Source organism: Xenopus laevis, chromosome 6S, assembly GCF_017654675.1.
Source record: "Xenopus laevis strain J_2021 chromosome 6S, Xenopus_laevis_v10.1, whole genome shotgun sequence".
Classification (NCBI taxonomy): domain Eukaryota; kingdom Metazoa; phylum Chordata; class Amphibia; order Anura; family Pipidae; genus Xenopus; species Xenopus laevis.
The window spans coordinates 95274112-95297274 of NC_054382.1; the positions used below are offsets into that span (position 1 = coordinate 95274112).

The 23163-nt window shown below is 38.8% G+C and overlaps 1 protein-coding gene across 5 annotated transcripts in view; it reads right to left on the reverse strand.

Annotated features, from left to right (window-relative positions):
- Positions 1-4628, reverse strand: part of LOC108719724 (oxysterol-binding protein-related protein 1-like) — a 41635-nt gene extending 37007 nt beyond the window's left edge. For 2 of the 5 annotated variants that reach the window (XM_041567849.1, XM_041567850.1), the window contains exon 1: positions 4384-4628. The gene's annotated coding sequence lies outside the window, so the exon portion shown is untranslated. The remainder of the gene's footprint in view (positions 1-4383) is intronic. The other 3 variants (XM_041567851.1, XM_041567848.1, XM_041567852.1) reach the window with 2 other exon arrangements.
- Positions 4629-23163: the final 18535 nt, after the last annotated feature.

Sequence of the window (23163 nt, forward strand, 5' to 3'; positions counted from 1 at the left end):
CAACCCTTTTAATGGCTACTGCAAATGGTGCAACAACAAACCATACCGATCCTACGGTAACAATATACAGCTGCTTGCTATTCTGCACTGAAAGATAATCCAAAGTAGCTGCAATAGATCCAGTAACACAATTAGACACCGGATAATGAGTAGGACTGTATAAAGAGTGTGCCACAAGGAGCAAGAAGGCTGTGTAGTTAATGTACACATACACTCTCTAAAAGAACTCCTAACTGTGGGGGATTTATCGCAAGCAGTCTATTACCACAGTGACAACAACGGTTAAAGCCAAGTTAGAGTACATGAAAATCGAAAATTAATTCAGTCACATCATGGATACCTGCTAAGACTGATTTGGTGTAAAATATATTTTCACCTATTATCACATCCATACTTTGTCAGGTATGTTGCAGGTCTACCCTCAAAAACATTGCCTCACAATACACAATACCACTGTCACCAGTTTGTATTGTCAGCTATAGTGTTGCATTAATGTAAATGTAAATATTGTCTAGTGAGTAGGATGAGATATAATTTCTTTATCATGACCAATACGTACAGTATAACAATACATAGGGTTATCAACAAATATGGGGTATATTTATCAAAGAGTGAAGTTAATAGTGAAGTTCCGCCACTAGAGTGAAATTCCGCCACTCTCCATTCATTTCTATGGGATTTTTATAGGCGTATTTATCAAAGGGTGAACTTCCACTTTCACCCATTGATAAATACGCCTTTCAAAATCCCATAGAAATGAAGTGGCGGAACTTCACTCTTTGATAAATTTACCCCTATATGTCTAACAATTGTAGAGCCAAGTAGCCAGTACATGTACAGTACTAGGCCCAAGAAGGACTCTTTTGACTTTTTGTTGCTATTGGTGTTGGTACCTCAATGCTCAGAAAAAAAACTAAATCCGACCTTATAAATTGGTGGACAGTGATGTCATATGACTCACTAAAACTTTGTATTCTAAGAAAAAAAATACAACGTGCCCTATGTTGTAAAATATGAGGATATTAGAATTCCCTTCCTTTTAGCCACATGGCTATGGTCATGGAGCTCACCAGAGATGTATCCTTATACTTTATACTAGGAGGTACATTTAGGGGCCCATTTACTTAGCTCGAGTGAAGTAATGAATACAAAAAAATTCGAATTTCGAATGTTTTTTTTGGCTACTTCGACCTTCGACTACGACTTCAACTTCGAATCGAACGATTCAAACTAAAAATCGTTCGACTATTCGACCATTCAATAGTAGAAGTACTGTCTCTTTAAAAAAAAAACTTTGAACCCCTAGTTTGCCACCTAAAACCTACCAAAGTCAATGTTAGCCTATGGGGAAGGTCCCCATAGGCTTTCTAAGTATTTTTTGGTCGAAGAAAAATAATTCGATTGATGGATTAAAATCCTTCGAATCGAACGGTACGAAGGATTTAATCGTTTGATCGAACGATTTTTCCTTCGATCGACCGATTGAGCGAATAGCGCGAAATCCTTCGACTTCGATATTCGAAGTCGAAGGATTTAACAGTCGATAGTCGACCTTAAGTAAATTTGCCCCTTAATGTCTGATGTACAGAAACCATTTAAATGCTGCATCAGGCTATTAATCTGACCATATAAAAATGCAAGGCCAGTGGCTTCTTTTAAAGGACCAATAACACCAAAACATTCAAGTATTTTAAAGTAATGAAAATATCATGTACTGGTGCCCTGCACTGGTAAAACTGATCTGTTTGGTTCAGAAACACTACAATAGTTCATATAAACAAGCTGCTGTGGAGCAATGGCGGAAATTGAAAAACGGCTATATGGCACAGGTTAAATAGTGGATAACAGATCACACCATTAGACAGACAGAGCTTATCTGCTATCTGCTGTGTAACCTGAGCCTTTTCTCCTTTGAATGGCTGCCCCCATTGCTACACAGCAGCTTATTTATATAAACAATAGTAGTGTTTCTTAAGCAAACACAGCAGTTTTACCAGTGCAGGGCAACACTGCATTATATTTTCATTACTTTAAAACACATTTATTTTTTGACGTTACTGTTCCTTTAAGTAGTGGACAGTTTGCAGTTCCTAAATATATCAATTATTTAAATAAATTATATAAAAGTACAGTCAAAGTCAAGCCCCCATTTTACAGTTTTTAGGGGACCAGAAAATAAAGGTATAACATTTGGGAAAACATAACATCAGCAAAATGCATTATACATGATATAATGGTGGACCCACAAAAAAATGGTAAAAATGCGGGAAAACGTAAAATCAGGATATGTCAAATTGAGGTTTCACTGTTATTGTGTTGCCTTGCTCGTTTCTCTTAATGACTGCTAATTAATCCACTTAAGGGATCAACCCTGCATTAATGTAAACATTGGGTTTCAAATAAGACACTGACCAGTGGTGTGAAGCTAAAACTTTTACCATAAAAGAGCTGCTACTTTATGAGACAAATTAACACACTTCCAGGAAAGCAAATGTGATTATAGTTTTCCAGATGATTCTACTGCACTGATAGGCAGACATTTTACAAGCATAGATATCACAGTCAAACCTAACATCCCAAGGATTTTTATCCACATTATGTACTTATTAGAACTTACATATACCTGTGGCAAGACTGTATAAGGCATTCTTCCAACACCACAATTATAAAGTTATAAAACTTAAGTTGAACAACAAATCATTTTGTTTCTACAAATAATGATGTAATCGTGGTGTACCACCATAAGTATCAATGATAAGTTCCTATTTATTATAAATCAGTCCAAAATAAACCTTAAAGGGGTGGTTCACCTTTGAAATAACTGTTATCTCAAACTGCCGATTCACTAACTTCGAGTGAAGGATTCGAAGTAAAAAAACTTAGAATTTCAAAGGTTTTTTTGGGCTACTTCGACCATCGAATGGGCTACTTCGACCTTCGACTATGACTTCGAATCGAAGGATTCGGAGTAAAAATCGTTTGACTATTCGACCATTCGATAGTCGAAGTACTGTCTCTTTAAAAAAAACTTCGACCCCCTAGTTCGGTATCTAAAAGCTACCGAAGTCAATGTTAGCCTATGGGGAAGGTCCCCATAGGCTTGGCTAACTTTTTTTGATCGAAGGATATTCCTTCGATCGTTGGATTTGAATCCTTCGAAGCGTTCGATTCGAAGGATTTAATCGTTCGATCATTCAATCAAATTATCTGCGCTAAATCCTTCGACTTCGATATTCGAAGTCGAAGGATTTCAATTCCTAGTCGAATATCGAGGGTTAATTAACCCTCGATATTCGACCCTTAGTGAATCAGCTCCTTAGTATGGTGTAGAGAGGGATATTCTGAGACAATTTGCAATTGGTTTTTATTATTTAGGGATTTTGAGTTATTTAGCTTTTTATTCAGCAGCTCTTCAATTTGCATTATAAGCAATCTGGTAGCTCGGGTCCAAATTACCTTAGCAACCATGCATTGATTTGAATAAAAGACTGGAATATGAATAGGAGAGGGCCTGAATAGAGAGAAGAGTAATAAAAAGTAGCAATAATAATACATTTGTAGCCTTACAGAGCATTTGTTTTTTAGATGGGGTCAGCGACGCTCATTTGAAAGCTGCAAAGAGTCAGAAGAAAATGGCAAATAATTATAAAATTATAAAAAATAAATAATGAAGACCAATTGAAACGTTGCTTAGAATTGGCCATTCTATAACATACTAAAAGTTAACTGAAAGTTGAACCACCCCTTTAAGTCAGTCACTGTTTAGTGTAATGGAGGGCACTGTGCCATCAACTGGGATGTGGGAATAATAAAAGACGTTTGGATTCCAGCAGTATAAAGTTTCCATTACAAGACGCCAAGCATTACTCTGTGCCCAGTGTTAGGGATAACCCAAGCTTCAAGGATAGGAGAGCACTGGCACGTGTGCGAGGCAAAGCTAATCTCAAGAGATTTCTAATTATTGCTGATCTTGGCTAAAATCCTTCATACTAGCAAGGTAAGGCAAGCGACTAGTGAACAGCCCTGGGCCTACATAAAATATTCAAGGTTCCAAGATGGTGTATTATCCCACAGCATCTGCATCTAAATAAGTCTGTTATGCATGCAAATGCTGTAGCAAAAAAATGCATGAAAAAAAAAAATAATTCCCAGCAACCCCAAACATAATAAATGCCTTGATTTACAGCATTAGATAAGTTTAGCCTTGTCTCTTATCTGAACATGCATTAAAATTCCATTACAAACATGACAAGAGACTATGATATGAATAGAAAGGTAAAAGCTCAGCTTGGCAACCTTCACATATCTGCACAAAACACCGGCACTTGCAGCTATTTACATGCACCACCGGCTAACCCTGGAAGGCAAGCACACAAATGGTACCTTTCTCCTGGGAAGTGATGTTACTTTAATTTGTTGGTGATGTCTCCTCCAGTCAGCTGTGCATCATGTTTCCACAAGCAATAACCTATGCAGCGGCTCCGTCAGTACACGTCTCCCATGGCTAGCCCTCCCTCCCCCTGTTCCTCCTCTAATTCTTCACCTCAGCAAAATCCCTTCCACAGTACACAAGCACCGGCACTTAAAGGTACCACAACATTCTTCATTGCTATGCAATGGCAACCTGTAAGACCTAGCACCAGCTGCACTGCCCAAGTTAAACTGCCTCCCACAGTTCTCAGTAATTAGGCATTGTATTTACCCATTATGAAGACCTTCCTTGTTCTCATTGCTACGCCTATTGATGCTGGCATCCTTACATCAGAATACATTACATTATTCTTTCGCAAACTCTCACATCCTGCTCTGGACGGTGCTAACATTTGAAGAAGCAATTTAACTTGCAATTATTCGTTCACCAAGGATCTGTAGAAAAGTTGAGCTAGAAAACCTGAGCTACCAGAAATATAAAAATGTGTTCTTGTATCGTTGTGCTTGACACACCCGCAATGCTTAGACACTTTCAAAACTGCTGCAGCCTGAAGTGAGGCATTTAAACATAATAAAAACAGTAGGCTGAAAAATTAGACACACAAGGGCAGATTTACTAAAGTGTGAAGTGGCCGTCGCTATTGAAAAATTTGTGGAAAGTCCACCAAGGCCCAGGCCTAGGGTGGCAGGATTTTAGGGGGAGGCATGAAACCAACCACGCCAGCATTCGTTCAGAAGCTCTGTGGCTGATCATGAGATTCAATAATTTTTTTAAATTTCCATTGCCAGTGCTCCTGACCTGATGAGGAAAATTTGTGCATCTGCACAAATGAAGGGGAGGGAGGGGACAGGGGTGATGAATGGCAGTGGACCTAGGGGTACCCGCTATGTAAATCCAGCCCTGTTTGCAAGAAATCTCATCCGCAGGTACCTCACCAATTTACCAACAGGCGTAGAGGACAATTTGCTAGTCGCTATCGCAGTTTCTTGCCCTATTGCCAGGCGAATTTTCGCTCAGGCGAGCCAACATTACTCTTCACTTAAGTGTGAATCTTACAGAACATTACCTCTTTCGCCAGAGTTTCCTTCACCACCTTAGACCAGGCGAACTGATAATATGAAGCAACATCCTCCTCAATCTTATGTCAATATTATTTTTTCATATTTTAAAGCGGGATTGCCTTAAAAAATTCTAACTATTAAAGATTTTTATGTTAACATTTTTTTCGAACCATTCGAGGGGCATGTGACATTTGTTTTAGGGTGGGCTCATGTCTAAAGACGTCTATATGACCTACTGTATATGTACCCGCCCTATTCAAATTTACCTAAGCGTAAGAGTACTAACAAAGTTTCACTAGGCAGAATTGAACTCTAGAGAAAGGTCGCTAAGAAATGCTTGCTCTGACAAATTAACGCAAGTGAAACTTCACTTCACCAGCGTTCGGCTGCTGATAAAAATTTTTTTTATGTAAACAAGGCTCCAGGGCCTGATGGCATACACCCCCAAGGTTCTAAGAGAGCTTAGTTCAGTTTTAGACCAGCCCCTATTTCTGATTTTCTCAGATTCGCTTTCATCTGGTATGGTGCCTATGGAATGGAGAAAAGCTGATTTTATTCCTATATTTAAAAAGGGATTACGATTTCAGCCTGGCAATTATAGGCCAGTAAATTTGACATCTGTGGTGGGCAAATTATTTGAAGGCTTGTTAAGGGATCACAATCAAAATTTTGTCCTAGTGAATGGCATTATGAGCAGCAATCAGCATGGCTTTATGAAGAATAGGTCATGTCAGACAAATTTGATTGCTTTTTTTGATAAAGTAAGTAAGATGCTGGACAGTGGGGGGGCAGTAGATGTGATCTATTTGGATTTTGCCAAAGCGTTTGATACTGTGCCCCACAAACGACTGCTTTCTAAACTAAGGTCTGTTGGGCTTAATGAAGTCGTTTGCACATGGATAGGAAACTGACTAGTCCAATTGCCATTTTGGAGTCAGGAAGGAATTTTTTCCCCTCTGAGGCAAATTGGAGAGGCTTCAGATGGGTTTTTTTTGCCTTCCTCTGGATCAACTAGCAGTTAGGCAGATAAAAAAAAACAAAAAACTAAAAGGTTGAACTTGATGGACATGTGTCTTTTTGCAACCTTACTTACTATGAGACGCAACTTCGCATTTTAGTGAATTAGCGTGAATTTATGCCTGGCAAAGTTGCACAAAGTTTGGCGGAGCATTCACTGGCGATGCGAAAATTCATCCTTTAGTGAATTTGCCCCTATGGCTTGTGTTGAAACTACAACTCCTAAACCCCCTTCTGTTGTTAAAAGCTGGAGGCCCTCTGGTTTGACAGTATTTTATTAGCACAACATTATTTTCATGCAGGCAAATGATACAGAATAGGTCCTTGGCAGAAAGGTAATGTTATCTCCCGCCAGTGATGCGACCCGGAGGAAGCTGCAATATATGTTTTCTGTGCACCAAAGAGCAAAGCTCATGACAGTATTCATTTCGCTCCCCAAACCTCCACATCCTGGCCAGAAATATTACTATTAGCCCTTTAAAAACCCTACTGAGGTCAATGCACTTCCTCTCAAAAAAAGAAAACCAAATACAGTAAAAGGGCCAATGCCTTGAAATATACCGAATTGTCATACTAGAATAATGAAAAAGCAGTGGCATATTCAGCACCCTGGCAGCAGAGAATATTTGATATTTTGACTACAGATTTGTTCTTGATTTGTTGCCATATTACATTGGAAGCACTATAGAAACCCTGGTGCTGTTCTCACTAATCTATGACTGAACAGTAAATGATTTGGGAAGCAGGGGGTTAACTGTAAGGGTTTCTGATACTTTATGGTTTGTTGTTAATTATTTCTCTGATCACTGAGATGGGAATGTGAGAATGTATAAATGTCACTGAGCAGGTTTGCTGTTTCAGCATCAAGCGCGTACAGTAGTTCCACAAGGTGACAGAAATGCTGTTTTGAATTTGGACACTGAGCCATTAACTGCACCACACAAATCCCTTTGATTTCTGAAAAATGCAAGAGATCATTTCAGTCCGGCAGCAATGTAAGAATGCAGTGTAGGGCAGCAGATGGGGAGACTGGTAGGATGCAGCGGCAGAGTAATGATGCAGCGCTCACTACACAGGGAAGCTCAAATTAGATCTGTTGTGGCAGAAGGGCAAGAAGATGCTGCAAGATTCATATTGTACATAACCAGGCCAAATGTGTATATCAGGTCAGCAGTTGAATGAAGTAATCCAATGCCAAGCATTATACAGCTGGATAATTTTGGATGTCCTCCTTCTTCATTTGACACAGCATCTGTAAAAGGCTTTCTAAAGCATCTTCATCTCATCCAGCATAATATAAACTGCTTTCAGCAAACAAAATAATTACCCTATAACTTTAAAATAAATAATAATAAATGAAAATACAAATTTTATTCAGAATTTCAAGTTTAACGGATATACGTACAGACACCGTGGTGCCTTATGTGTTTTATACCCTCTGGCAATTGCCAGTACCACGGAGTCTGTTATTTGTTGCAAGATCTCAGTGGTCACATTTGTATAAATTATTACTTTTTATCTTACCCCTGTCACTGTCAATGACAAACTACCATGATTGTATCATTGGTTTGATTATCAGGACATTGTATTCGTTTCCTAAATACTGTTTTTTGGTTTGACTGCTCAGCAATAAGATGATTTTCGTGATATTTTACCATTTTGTGTGATTTAGAATGCTTAGAGATATATACTAATACTAGAGAGGAATGAAGACAGATAACATTTAGCAAGTACAGATATATTGTTGACCTCTTTAGCAGATTCCCATAATAAGAAAATTCATTATAAAATGAAATGGGTGGTTCACCTTTGAGTTAACTTTTGGGGGCCGATTCACTAACTTCGAGTGAAGGATTCGAAGTAAAAAAACTTCGAATTTCAAAGTTTTTTTGGGCTACTTCGACCATCGAATGGGCTACTTCGACCTTCGACTACGACTTCGAATCGAAGGATTCGAACTAAAAATCATTCGACTATTCGACCATTCGATAGTCGAAGTACTGTCTCTTTAAAAAAAACTTTGACCCCCTAGTTCGCCAATGTTAGCCTATGGGGAAGGTCCCCATAGGCTTGGCTAACTTTTTTTGATCGAAGGATATTCCTTCGATCGTTGGATTTAAATCCTTCGAATCCTTCGATTCGAAGGATTTAATCGTTCGATCGAAGGAATAATCCTTTGATCGTACGATCGCACTACTTGCGCTAAATCCTTCGATATTCGAAGTCGAAGGATTTCAATTCCCAGTCAAATATCGAGGGTTAATTAACCCTCGATATTCGACCCTTACTGAATCAGCCCCTTAGTATGTTATAGAATGGTCAATTCTAAGCAAATGTTCAATTGGTCTTTGTTATTTTTTTTTATAGCTTTAAATCATTCTTCTTCTGACTCCAGCTTTCAAATGGGGGCAATTGACCCAATTTTAAAAAAACAAATGTTCTGTAAGGCTACAAATGCATTTTGCAGCTGCTTCTGTTTCTTGTCTGGGTCTGGCACATCTATTGGACACTACTATTTGTCTGTGGACTAGGATGGACCTTGGCTAGTTTAATGTACTTGCATATTTGCATGTCCTGATGTCAGAATAAGTTCTGCTATACTTTCTTTTAAAGCAGTCCCATCACACTCTGATATGTGCTTCTCAGCAAATGGGCTCTAGTTTGACTTTTCTCAACCTGCCTTTGCAGACTGCCAGTGTTATCAGCTAATCTTATTCCACTGCTGTATTATAATTCATCAGCCCAACATACATATGGTCATATAAGATACCTTACCTGTAAAATCACACACACACACTCTGCCATTTTTTATAAAAAAAATAAAATTAGAAATATGAATGAGGTTTTTAAAGGTAAAAACAAATGTATTATTTTTACATCTGCATTATTTTTATATTCTGACAGAACTCCATAATCATTTTCTGTTATAGGCCATAACCAAGGGTGCTTTTAATAAGACACCTGTTTTTATTGATCTCCCACTTAATCTTCACCTCCGAAATGCTAAAACAAATCCTGACTAGTTGACTTAAATAATATACACATCCATATGTAAATGTGTAAGAGCCTTTATGTCCGTGTGCTGTCTCAAATGAGAACCATGGAGATTAGAATTCCACACTGCCCACTTTGCCTCACTAGTCTACTGCTACAACAGCTTCATGAAGCCAAGTACTTTTGTAAGGTAATCAAATAAAAGGTTTATCCTCAGAGGATTAGTATAAATTTCTCTTCACAGAGATTGAGGTCATCAATTCACAGCCTGGCAAAGCTACTTTTCAGCCAAGCTGTACAAATTAGTTACAGTCTCTGTCCACAAATACTATAATATGGACAGGCCTTACAGGGGCTAATAATAGGATTAAATCTCTGTTCTGAATGACAGCTGTTGCCTGTATGAATTCCACAATCTATTTCTTGAATCTAAACTCACACTGTAAATCTGACAGTAATCCTGAGTACATTATTACAGAATTACTACCAGAATTACTACACCAACATACTGTACATGGATTCTTAGTTGCCAATGAAAATGATTCCTTGGCCACCAGAATGCCACAGTGTTTATCTATCACAGTGTGGAAATCATAAATATGTATTAGCCATTTCTTTTTGTTGTAAAAATTCTCCATTGAGAGCAAAATAAATCATATTATCAATTTCAAATTGATGTGCTGTAACAGTTTACAGAGACTTATGTACACAACAGAAATGGGACTATAACTCCCTGCCCATGTGACCCCCAACTGCTCAATTGTAAATAAACGCTTCAAATATATAAAAGGCAATATTTATTGTTCAACACTATGCCATGTATCAAGTTAAAACCAATTAAAACCAAACTAAGCAGCGTTGCATGTACAAAGGGATCCCTTGTAATAATCTCTAAATATATCACAGCATAAATAGCAATTAATATGCTGTAATATGAAAAGTGGCGTGTCTGGAACCAAACCGTAGCGCTCCAATCTTATGCCACAATCTCAATCTGTTGAGAGAGTAAACAGTCCCAGACCATCCGGTATTAATGTTCAATTGGTTGTGGCCAAAGCGTAATACTGAAAAGTCCCCAGGTCTAAGATGTGCCAAAGTCACCAAATATATGTGAGGCACCCCTCCAGCGTGAATCTCCTCAAGATATCGGTGTACTAACCCCGTTAAGTATTAAGGGGGGATGCACCTGCCGTGTTAGCCGGAACCTTCGCGAGGCACCCAATCAGGTGTGGGTGAATACAGATGTTTGGAATAACCAAAGGACGCCTGAGTGGGGTGTCTGCAGATATTGGTATCTCCCAGCGTGACCCGCTCAATAAATGTAAAAATATTACTGACCATGCGGAAGTCCGAGAGCGGTCCCACTATGAGTCCTTAAGATGACGTGTAGTAACGTCTCCACTGCGGTTCCGTGGTAAACGGTGTGCGACAGTCTTGGCACTTTGGACCTGTATGAAGGGATCCTCACTTGCTCAGCGCGCGCTGCACCTCGACAGCCGTTTCGCCACGAGCGTGGCTTTGTACAGAGACTACCTATCTAAGATAAAAAGTAAGCCCCACTCATGTATCAAGTAAATATAAACAGAAAAGAATATGGGGGCTACTGGGGCATCTTTAGAGGCACAGATCTTCCCTGCTAGAGGGCTGTGGTTGCCTTGAGCTGGTACAGAAGCCCAAAACATAATGTGCAACATTTCTAGCCTATTTCTTTAGTTAAGCTTTAGTTCTCCTTTAAAGAAGGATGAGTCCTCCTTGCCCAGTTTCAATTTCAGCAAAGAGGAATACTTATGTCGAATAAATGAATTAGCATCCCTGCCTCCCATACCCCCAGTAAATAGAACTTTACTTGTCCTTAAATGTTCAATTTACAGGTCAATAGTGATGTTCAACATTACTAATATAAATGTTCAGGTTTTAACACTTGTGCAAAGCAATGTATAACATTCAGAATAGACATAAAAGTACCAGTGGGCCAGTACCATAGATCCTACATTTTGAGGCTTGTCTTTGCTGCATGCTGCTAGAGAAACAGGACACAAAAGGTTAAAGTAAGAGAATATACCCGGATGATTATAAACGGTTTCTTTTTCTGAACACAAACCAAATGTATTTCTCAGGCTGTTGTCTCATGGCATTGTGTTTAGAGCACCCCACTCCCATTTTGTGAGTCCCCCGACGAATAGGGAGACTTCCTTGTCCAGTCTCTGCAGAGACATCTGAGCATTCTGTGAATAGAGGTGAAGTGTATGTGTTCATAAAAAAGAAAGATAGTTCTTCAAAGCCTTTTTACACTCTACATTTGCACAAACAAGTTAAACAGGGAAACAAGTTATATTTACAAATCCTTTAGCTGTTTCCAAAAGAGAAAGAGATTAATTTCTACTTACAAATCAATATTTAAAAAATATCTTTCGTCTTTGCTGTAATTGCAAATGGAATATGTTGTTCAACATTTAGAGGGCTACAGGTTGTCAAAATACCAAACCAATTCACTTTTGGAATTATTTTTAAGTCATTATGCAGTGAATTTTGTTTTTATAACTATGAACCTTTTAAATCCATTTTGGAAAATGTTGCCCTGTATATTTTTTTTATAAAATGGATCACTTTCCAAACATATTCCACCCATCACTATTTAAATGTGCGGTTATATTAAGCAAGATAAAGAAATGAGGACATTTTCTGCATACCATATTCCTTTAACTTTTAACCCTTCCACCATGGGCTATGGGGTTGTATAGTAATAATTGCAGATAAGAACAGCTGCTCAGACAAGTAGAGTGCCCATATACATTTTTAAAAATAAAATATTATAAATACATAACTATGGAGTCAATCAATATGAAAAAAGGATAATTATTATCCATGAACAAAAGCACAAACATAAGTGTTTTGGGCAACATTTCAGATTATTTATTTTCCTTTCTCAAATCCCTTATACAGTATACTAACATAATACAAACTTCAGTTAATAATTACAGAAAAAGAAATATTAAGCCACATGTATGCTATATATATATATTTCTAGCTGGTATTATGGCATCTCCAAACCAACAGCTGAATAGCTCCTAACTCAGGTAAGTAAAAATTCATCATAATTTGATAAAATACAAGTCACATTTTTGAGTGATAGAAACTATTTCTTTATCTCTTCCAAAACCCAAAATTAGCCACGCCACCTGTAAAGTTTATACTGATTGCCTGTTACCCATACTAGAGTCGTTTTACCCATATGAAGCAGGCCTTTATATAAAGATTGCTTAAGTTTATTGCCTGTATTTCTCAAAATGTCTTACTTGAAGGCAAGATGGTGTCTGCTGCATAAATTAAGACTCCACATAGGGGTTGTACAGCCTAAGGTCAATATAATAATAAATAATAATAAATATGCAGGTCAACGCGATGTGAATATACATAGAGATTTTTTTTTCTTATAACTTTTCAGGCCCTGTGTATCTTAAGTATTGATTACCTTTTGGGACATTACTGTTACCCAACCACACCTCCATGTGCACCACCAAATACCAACTCTTGTTATACTAAGGATAGAGGCTCTCTAAGATAATCAATATTCAGTTTAACAATATTCAGGTACATAAACCACAAAATATTTCAGGATGCTAATAATTTGCATGCTGGAGATTCAAACGTTAGCCATCCTGGTAGATGCCCATTTCCTTGAAGCTCCAGACCCATCATGTCAAAATCCTGGACTTTTCATACTGTTCAGGATCGTGGTGAAATTTGAAAAGCATTTCATCTTAACATCAGATATATTCTTACAAACCAGACCTAAAATAACCACCTGGATCGCCACCATATCATCATGAAAAGGAACCTCCTAGGATTTGCTTGCATACAAAAAATGATCTTTTGCATTGATGTGGGACAAATCCAGACATTCTTACTTCTGATGAGGCAGCACTAAAGCCCTAGGCTGTCCCTTTCGTTTAAGGTTATAATGCCCATCTGATCTGAAACAACTGTCAAAAGGAATTGTATTACAACTATAAAAACAAACAAACAAGAAAACCTGATGACACAGCAATGGTGCGTATGAATACATGCTAGCAACATCTAAACTAGTCAATATAACTGTCATTTTTCTATAAGAAATCTGTTGATTTTTTAATATTTTACAGGTGGATCTATTTGGATAAATTTTAAAAATGTCATTATTTATTATTTAACAGATACAGTATACTTGTATATTACGTATTTGTGAGTAATCTCTGCCAAATTAAACAATGAATCTTGACTGTCCGTCAATGCAACCAATAAGAAACCTGTTCGCAAAGCACAAACATTATATACTATATGTGCTTCTAGATATTTTAAAGGTGATTGTTTTCTCTTGTTTCAGCATATAAATTTTTTAGCACTGAGAGTAAATGGAGCAGAGGGTTTGCTCTTGTGACTATAACTGATGACTAGGTTTCAAAATCAAGCAGAGAATTATTGGTGCTTACAATTAGGAAAGAAAGTTGCCCATCTGGTAACTATTCGATGCCAGCAAGTGCCTGTTTGCATGGCAACACTGTAACAATTTCGTCAATGGGAACCTTGTGAGGTGAACAGTAACCTGGGCTTTCTGCTGCGGAAGCCAATAGGAACTGCGTAGCCAAAAGTGAGGTACCGGCGGGGATGAAGAAAAAACGTAGTCAGGGACAGGCGAAGAGTTCTAGGCAGGCGGCAGAAGTCGTAGTCAGAATATCAGGCAAAGGATCAAAACCAGGTAGTCAAAAATGCAGAATAACGCTTGAGCAGGAACAGATAAGCTGAAGCCTAGCTTGGGCACATTCAAAATGGAGACTTGCCCCTTTAAAGAAGATTTGGAGCCAAGTTTGAATCCAGCACTGAATTAGTGACGTCACGACTCTCGTTGCAGTGACGCATGCATCATTATGCTTGGCATCAAAGGAGCAGGGGAATGCGGAAGTGCGCGCCTGCGCAGCTGGACTTTGGATGAGACGAGCCAGGAGGTAAGAGAGCGCCAAACTCTCCCAGCGCGTCTTACAAGAACATTGTGTAAGCTCAAAGTACATTACACACAATTAAAACATTGTCAAAGTCAAACATTGTTGTCAGTCAAGCTGTCAGAAATAGAGAATGGGTTGTTTCGTTTATTGCGACGACACTATGCCTGCCAACAGAGCTATAACTATTGAAAATAATGTGCAGAATGACCCTGGAAAAAAGACTCAAACAACTTCAAGAGGCTTATTTATTATATAAGAGGTTTTTGGAACCACGACTAAACTCACAAACTCCAAAACCATAATTGTCACTGAATTTATTAAAATATCTGAATATAAAAAGTGTGAACGGAAAAAAAAAAGTGTTGAACCTCTAAAAATTTCTCCACATAGACTGGACTGCCTTGTTTACTCAATTAACATACATCTGGAACATTACAGGCTCTTGTGGAACGCAGTTATTCACGTATCTGTAAATACCTTCAGTGTGCATCCCTGCGCAAGAAATTGGTCTGGATTATCATCACTGCTGCACCCTTAAGACCAAGGTTGGCTTGCGTTCCAGTGATAGGAGACTGTTACTGCTGTGAATATGCGCCCATGGACTGGGGCGAGATGTGAGTATGTCATCCTACCTTATACTTGATTTTTGAAAACTGCATCTATTTCAGTAGTGCTTATACTAGTTAGACGCACCCCTTCTTTTTATATGCTAAAACAAACCTCAGAGGGAGTTTGTGCATGTGCATTTTATAAATCATAATGCTTAAAATAAAGGTCAACAATCCAAATGAACTTAATAGTTAAAATAATAATAATAAAAATCTTCCCCCTGAGAAGTGCGCCCCCCCCACAGTGATTGCGCCCTAGGCGGTTGCCTACCCTGCCTACCCCTTGGCCCGGTCCTGGTGGACCTTTTTACCCATAAAGAGGATCATGTACCAGAGGCCACCCCATCAGACTAGAAGAAAAGAACTTTCATTTGAAGCAACGTAGGGGGTTCTTCACAGTCAGGACAGTGAGGTTGTGGAATGCACTGCCGGGTGATGTTGTGATGGCTGATTCAGTTAATGCCTTTAAGAATGGCTTGGATGATTTTTTGGACAGACATAATATCAAAGGCTATTGTGATACTAAACTCTATAGTTAGTATAGGTATGGGTATATAGAATTTTAATTAAAAGTAGGGAGGGGTGTGTGTATGGATGCTGGGTTTTCATTTGGAGGGGTTGAACTTGATGGACTTTGTCTTTTTTCAACCCAATTTAACTATGTAACTAACTATGTAATGTAGAAAATAGAATAAAGAAGGCGCACACACCCTTATTGGGCCCTGCCCGCACATCACCACTACTACTAGTTGAAGTGCCCTGTATAGTTCCTACTTAGTTATTTCAAAGGGACAATATACTTGCTTTCTTCCAATTATTTATCCTTTACTAAAGAATAAAATGTTTTTTTTTTCAATAAATGTGCCCACATGAGTAGAAGTCACGTCTTGCATTGATAATGACAGAGCAGCGAAAATTATATTTGACCACTAGATGGCACTTCCCTTTTAGTTTTCAAATCCAAAATCTCCTAAATTATAAATATCTTGTATTCTTATCTTCATCTGAAGATTCTGCTGCAATCCATAATAAACGGTCTGCTATCTACTGAAGACATTAAATGGAAGATTAGAAATAGGTAAATTACAAATTTTATTGGGGAAATCTAAGATCTATTTATCGATGTTTACAAAAATGATTGAAACATATCACATGCATGTACATCATTGTTCCAGTTTTTGGCTGTTGTTTCTTGAGCAACAATGTCTGATTGATATTTTTCTCTGCATACACATACATGTAACGTATAAATATATAATACACAAAAGCCATGAATATCTTGTAAATTATATCCTTATAAACGGTGAGTTCTGATGTCATCAGTTATAAACGGTGAGTTCTGATGTCATTTCTGTCACATGACTCACTGAAACTTGTGTATTATAATAAATAAAGTACCCCCAGTTGTAAAATATGAGGATATTAGAAGTTACCTCGGAGTTCCATGACCTGTATAAAAACACTCGGCCTTCGGCCTCGTGTTTTTATGGTCATGAAACACCTCTGTAACTTATAATATCCTTATATTTTACAAGAGGGGGTACTTTATTCACTATATATATTATATATAGTCCAAATTATCCTAGCAACCGTGCACTGATTTAAATAAGAGACTGCAATATGAAAAGCAGAGAGGCCTGAATAGAAAAGTGAAAAATATAAAAAGTAGGGATGCACCGAATCCACTATTTTGGCTTTTTCGACAAAACTGGACACTAGTGTATAAAAAAAAAATTTGAGCAGAACCTTTATAGGGTGACGTCTGTGTTTTTGCGATGTGCGTTGGATCGCGCCTAAATTGCCTGTGGAGTTCCTCTCTAAATGGCTTTCTAGTAGAATTAAGATCTGAAGATCCAAATTACGGAACAAAAAAAAATCGCAGGCATCATGTCGGATGCGACGGAAACAAGGTAAGTAATGGCAGTGTCGGATCGTGTCGCATTGTTGATGCGACTGTCGGATGCAGGTGCAGCGTCTGCATTCGACAGTCGTGTCGCGTCGCATCAATGCAGCAACACGATGCGACAATTGAATTACTTACCTTATTTCCCTTGCATCCGACGTGACGCCTGTGATTTTGCGCAGAGCGGCGGATCGCAGCAGAATCGCCTGTGTAGTCCTGCCCTTAGAATGCCCCATTTCTAGCAACTTTGTCTTAATTTTTTTTAATAGTTCATTAATTATTTGTCTTCCTTTACAACACCTTTCCAGCTTTCAAATGACCCCATCAGCAAAAAAAAAACTATTGCTCTGTGAGCTTACAATGTTTTTGTTATTCTTATTTTTATTCCTTATCTTTCTCTTCAGACCCTCTCCTATTCATATTCCAGTCTCTTGCTCAAACCACTGCCAGGTAAACAAGACCCTAGCAACCAGATAGCTGCTGAAATTCCAAACTAGGGAACTGCTGAACAGAAAGCGAAATAATTGAAAACCCTATAAAAAATGAAAACTAAAACCATATTGGAACAAGGCAAGATACTAAGTTCACTAGTTATTCAGCTGGGAATGATACTTTGTATACCATTCTCATACCATTATATATAAGTATATAATACACAAAAGCCATGAATATCCTGTAAATTATATCCTTATAAACGGTGACTAGTGATGTCATCAGTTATAAACGGTGAGTAGTGATGTAATTTCTGTCACATGACTCACTAAAATTTGTGTATTATAATTAATAAAGTACCCCCAGTACCCCTTCGGCCTCGTGTTTTTATATGGTCATGAAACTCCTCGGTAACTTATAATATCCTTATATTTTACAAGAGGGGGTACTTTATTTACTATATATATATATTATATACAGTCATAGTGAGCAGACACTGCTGATTAACTGACCTGTGCTCGAGTTAAGGAAAATCCCTGCAATGTGACCTTTGAGCAGCCACCAAGGCCTGGAGTTGAGACACAGATGTAACCTTTGTATTGTAACATTTCCACATTTTAAAGCTTTTCGACAAAACTGGACACTAGTGTATAAAAAAAAATTTGAGCAGAACCTTTATAGGGTTGTAAATAGTTTATTTCTTGGGGGGGTGCTAGGTGAAGGTGGGCTGGAAAGTGCACATCTTGCACAACAATCATTGGTTCGACTGTGGAAGGTAATTGGTAATTAGGCAAAATATTAGGTCATTCATAAGGGCTTGTCCCTATTCTCCCACATGGAAAACTAAGAACGAATAATAAAAGCAAATATCATACTGGCTGGTTTGGGTTACAGGGCTCCAGAGAGATGTGGGGTTAACAATCCAGTTCAAGGGTGCAAGGCAGGCTATTAGCTCAGGGTTTCATTGCACCCACAATTGCACTTAGGGTACCTTACTTCCGTTGCATCCGACTTGACGCCTGCGATTTTGTGCAGCATGTCGGATCACAACCGGAAAAGCCTGTGTAGTCCTACCCTTAAAGGAGAATTCAACCCTAAAGTTAAAAACCCCTACCCTACATAGACCCCCTCCCTCCTCTCCCCAGTGTTACTCTGGGCAAATGCCCCTAACGTTTTACTTACCCCTCGGTGCAGATTGGTGCAGACCGGCGCTTCTGCAATTTTTGGAGTTTCGGTGCATGCGCAGTTGTCACGAGACAAAATTGCTCCAACTGCGCATGCGCCGACATGTCTGTCTCATTCCAAAGAGAAGAAGATGGCGCCCGTGAACTCCGATGCCTGAATCTGCACCGAGGGGTAAGTAAAACGTTAGGGGCATTTGCCCGGGGTAACACTTAGGCTGGGGGGGAGGGGGGTCTGTGTAGGGTAGGGGGGTAGGGTTTTTTTAACTTTAGGGTTGAATTCTCCATTAATGGCACACAAGTTAGGGGATGGGGTAGGGAACATCTACATTCCTCCACTAGCCCCTCGTGAATACAGTGGTGAAGCAATGTATTTATGGGGGAAGTACACACGTGCTGATAATGAGGCAGGTCCCCCTGCCCCACCATTAGTATATGAGTCCTTATGATTACTCAGCCTTGTTCTTCTTTCCTTCTGATAGAACCTTGTAAATCAAGAACTAAACTAGCTGGGACCGTTCTAGCAAGAAAACTGTTTGCAAAACAGCCTCGTGTATGAATTTATAAAGAAGCAAGATGGGTAAGCAGAACCACCCCTCCCAAGTATAGGCTGGAAAAATATCCATTTAGCTTCAGGGGAAATTGTGTCTGGCAAATCTAAACTACAAACTGCAATCATAAATTACACACATAAATTACACAAGGTGTTTCTGGCTAAAGCCTGACCTATCCAATATCAAGGGTATTTGCAAATAACAGTAGGTCACAGGGAGTCTTGTAGCTGTCCAGCTGTTGATGTACAATATTTAGCATGGTGGCTATTAGGGCAAGCTGGGAACATTAATTCAACTACAGCCTTAGGTTAAATATTCTTGTATTGAGATCTTATTTCAGAAATAAAACTTGTAAACATATTTTAGATATGCTTGGATATGATAAAAATCACAAGTAAATTCACTATACAGGTATGAGACCTTTTATCCAGAATGCTCCGGAGCTGGGGTTTTGCATAATACAAATACCTTAAATCTACTTTAAAAAATCATTTAAACATTAGGGGGTTATCAAAGGTCGAGTTTTTTATATTTCAAATGAATTCACAACTCAAATGGTTTCTTATTTAAGAAAAGCCTTGAATGAAAAAAACTCGACTCAGCAAGTTCGAGTTGCGAAACCCGAACACTTGAATTCATTGTTTTTGGCGGAAAAACACTCAAATTGCTTAAATTGATTGAGTTTTCGGGCAAAACCCTCCGAAAAAATCTCGAGCATCATAAAGGCTATTAACATCTTCTAATGTTTCAAGGACCTCTGCCATTGACTCCTACATGACCTCGACAGGTTTTAGATGGTGTTTTTCCAAGGTCTGGGTACAATAAATCTCTTTTTTTTTTTTAACCCGAAAAATAGTTTTTTTGATCAAGTTGTGGAAAACACAACTTGATCCTTAATAAATCTGCCAATAAAGGATTGTTCTGCTTCCAATAAGGATTAATTATATCTTAGTTGGGAACAGTTATGAGACACTGTTTTATTATTACAGAGAAAAAGAAAATATTTTTTTAAAATTGTTATTATTGGTTTAAAATGGAGTCTATGGGGCAGATTTAATAACTGGCGAAAATTCGCCAGTGTCTACTTCGCACCCAGCACAACACTTCGCCAGGTTGAAAATTCACTCAGACTACGCTAATTCACTAAATTGCGGAGTTTCGGCGTGGGTGCCGAACGCTGGCGACTTTTTGCTAGCGTTACTTTGGCAATGAGAGCATTCGATAGTGAAGATGCGATAGCGTTCATTTCTGCCTAGCGAAACATCTCTAGGGATCTTGCGCTCAGGTCAATTTGAATAGGACGGGAAATTTAAAGTTGTATGGACGTCTTTATGTTAAATGTTGGTGCCTGTACTTACAAATTACACTTTTTAAAACACATGTCCAGGGAACCTTAATAAAGACATTAGAGTTATTCTAATGCCCTACGCATGAGCCCACTGTAAAATTAATGTTCCGTATGTTTGCAAACATATGGGGAAAATCGATTATCCCCCTAAAAAATTAAAGTTAGGACTTTTGCAGGCAACAGGCTGAAAAAAGGAAAAGTCGCCAGCGTTTTTTGGACTTTGATGCATTTTCGGCTCACAGAATATAATGTAAATGACAAAAGATTGAGGAAGAGTCACTTCGCCTGGTCTGATGTAGTGAAGGCAACTTTGTCGAAAGAGGTAACGTTCAGTAAAATCCACACTTTAGTGAATTTGCGGAGTAACGCCCATTCGCTAAAGCAAATTGTCGCCTGGCAATAGACTGTCTCTTTCGCTAGCGAATTGGCGTCTGCGCCCGTAAGTCAATTGGAGATGTCCCTGTGGGCGGTAACGCTAGCGAATTGACGCTAGCATTAGCCACTTTGCCCTTTGGTAAATCTGCCCCTATGAAAGATGGCTGTCCCATCATTCTGGGATGGATAACAGGTTTCCGGATAACAGGTTCCATACCTGTACAAGTGCAATAGGACACTGTTTGCATATACACAGAAAGGGTGGAGTGTTTGTTGTTTTTTCTACCAGTAATAACCCAAACCAGCTCAGAATTGATTAGATATAACAAAACTAAAGCCGCTGTAGCACCTTATCTGTTTAACATCAAACCTCTTAATGCGCTTTGTGCCTTTTATTACATTTGGGGGATAAGTTAGAACAAAACTGGCGGCTGTAGAAGGGGGTGGAACAGGCTCTTCTTCTAACAATGCTTATTATTATCTTGTATTTATAGTGTCGGTATTATTAAGCAAACAAAAAAAAACCTGTGTTTACTTAGCTCTTAGTTTGTAGAAAAGAGATCACAGCAAAGAAAACCCAGGCCCTACTTTTATCTCTGAACTAATTAAAACCACGTTGGTGGCTTCTGATGCTAAAGCTGGAATTCTTGTGTTGGGGAGGGTATTACTGCATTCCACCCCCACAGAACCACAAAAATAATCCAGTTTCCCAAACACACCCCTTTGCTGCATGCCAGCTTTAAACCCATCGGCGCAAGTGAGAGAGTTCTGTATTCTGCTGATGGAGCTCATTACTCCAAGCTAAAGAAAGCAGGAGTATCATAGCAGTTCAGATACAACTTCTAGTCTGGGGTGAATGGGGAAAGTAAACACTGCTGGCTGCCAACATCTTGTCTCTGTCACATCCTTCCAGAGGATGAAATCTGACAGTTTCCTCTCTTAAAAAACATTTCTGTTGGGGTAGGGATTTTACAAGGACATTTGTACACAATATCATCATCTTATTGAACCCATATTGGCCCATAATATCAGCCTCCCTAATCAATCAAATAGGCTTATCTTTACATTGGGTTAAAATACCATTATCTGCTTCCAATCAGGGTTAGGGTTGGCAGGTAAAAATTAAACTTAATCCCAATGATATTAATCCATAAAAATATAGGAAGGCCGGTATTTTTTTCAAGAAAAGGTGGCAAACCTAATCGGGGTGCAAGTTTCTATCCTCACAGCCAGAGGGACGCATATACTGGAAACCGCTCAGGATTCGGGATTTGTCTGAATCATAAGATGATGCATTTGGTTCATCCCTAGTGCCAAGGGTTTCAGATGCATTATGTTATGAAAACAACTAGAACTGTTAGTTAAATAAATATTTGTTCTTTCCGCTGCCATAATGACAATTTTCGGTAACAACAGGCCCCTTATCTGTTTTAAACTCATTTAGACGTATACGTTAAGACTTCTTCAAATAGAAGGTAATCGCATGCCTCATGCTACACTGCCGTAAAACCACAAATGAAATGCTTTCCATTATGGAATTATGGGCGGTGACATGCAAATTACTGTGTGGCCAGCTATGTATCCTTAACAGCCGCTTCAATAATACAGACACAGCCTAATATTTCAGAACTATATATCAATACAGACAGGGCCATATATATATATATATAGGCCCCCAAGGGCCTGTGCCTAGGGTGGCACGGTTTTGGGGCGGCCCTGGAGGTGCCTATTTTTTTTTAATTTTTTTTAAACCCTCCCCCATTCTCCGCCATGGATTTCCATAGGAACTGAAGGGGTGAGGTGTAGGGGGGGCCGAGGAAGAATGTTGAAGTGACGTCACGTGCACAGCATGCTGACGTCACTTCTGCTGAATACGTCACGTGATGTCTGCGTGCACAATGCGTGACGTCAACGCGAACGTATGCCGTCAGTGTTCCAGGAGTATGACATGAGCGAGCACAACATAGGGGCGAGTTTAGGTCTAATTCCTATGGCGGCATTGGACCTAAATACAGCCCTGAATACAGGTGGGATCCATCATGCTGAAACCAGAAAATGCCATGTCCCATAGACTGAATTTTATCCAAATAATCCAAATTTTAAAAAAAAAAAACGATTTCCTTTTCCCCTGCAGTAATAAAACAGCAGCTTGTACATGATTCAAACTAAGATATAATAAATCCTTATTGGAAGCAAAACCAGCCTATTGGGTTTATGTAATGTTTACATGATTCTTTTGTAGACTTCATGTATGAAGGACTAAATTACGAAAGATCCTT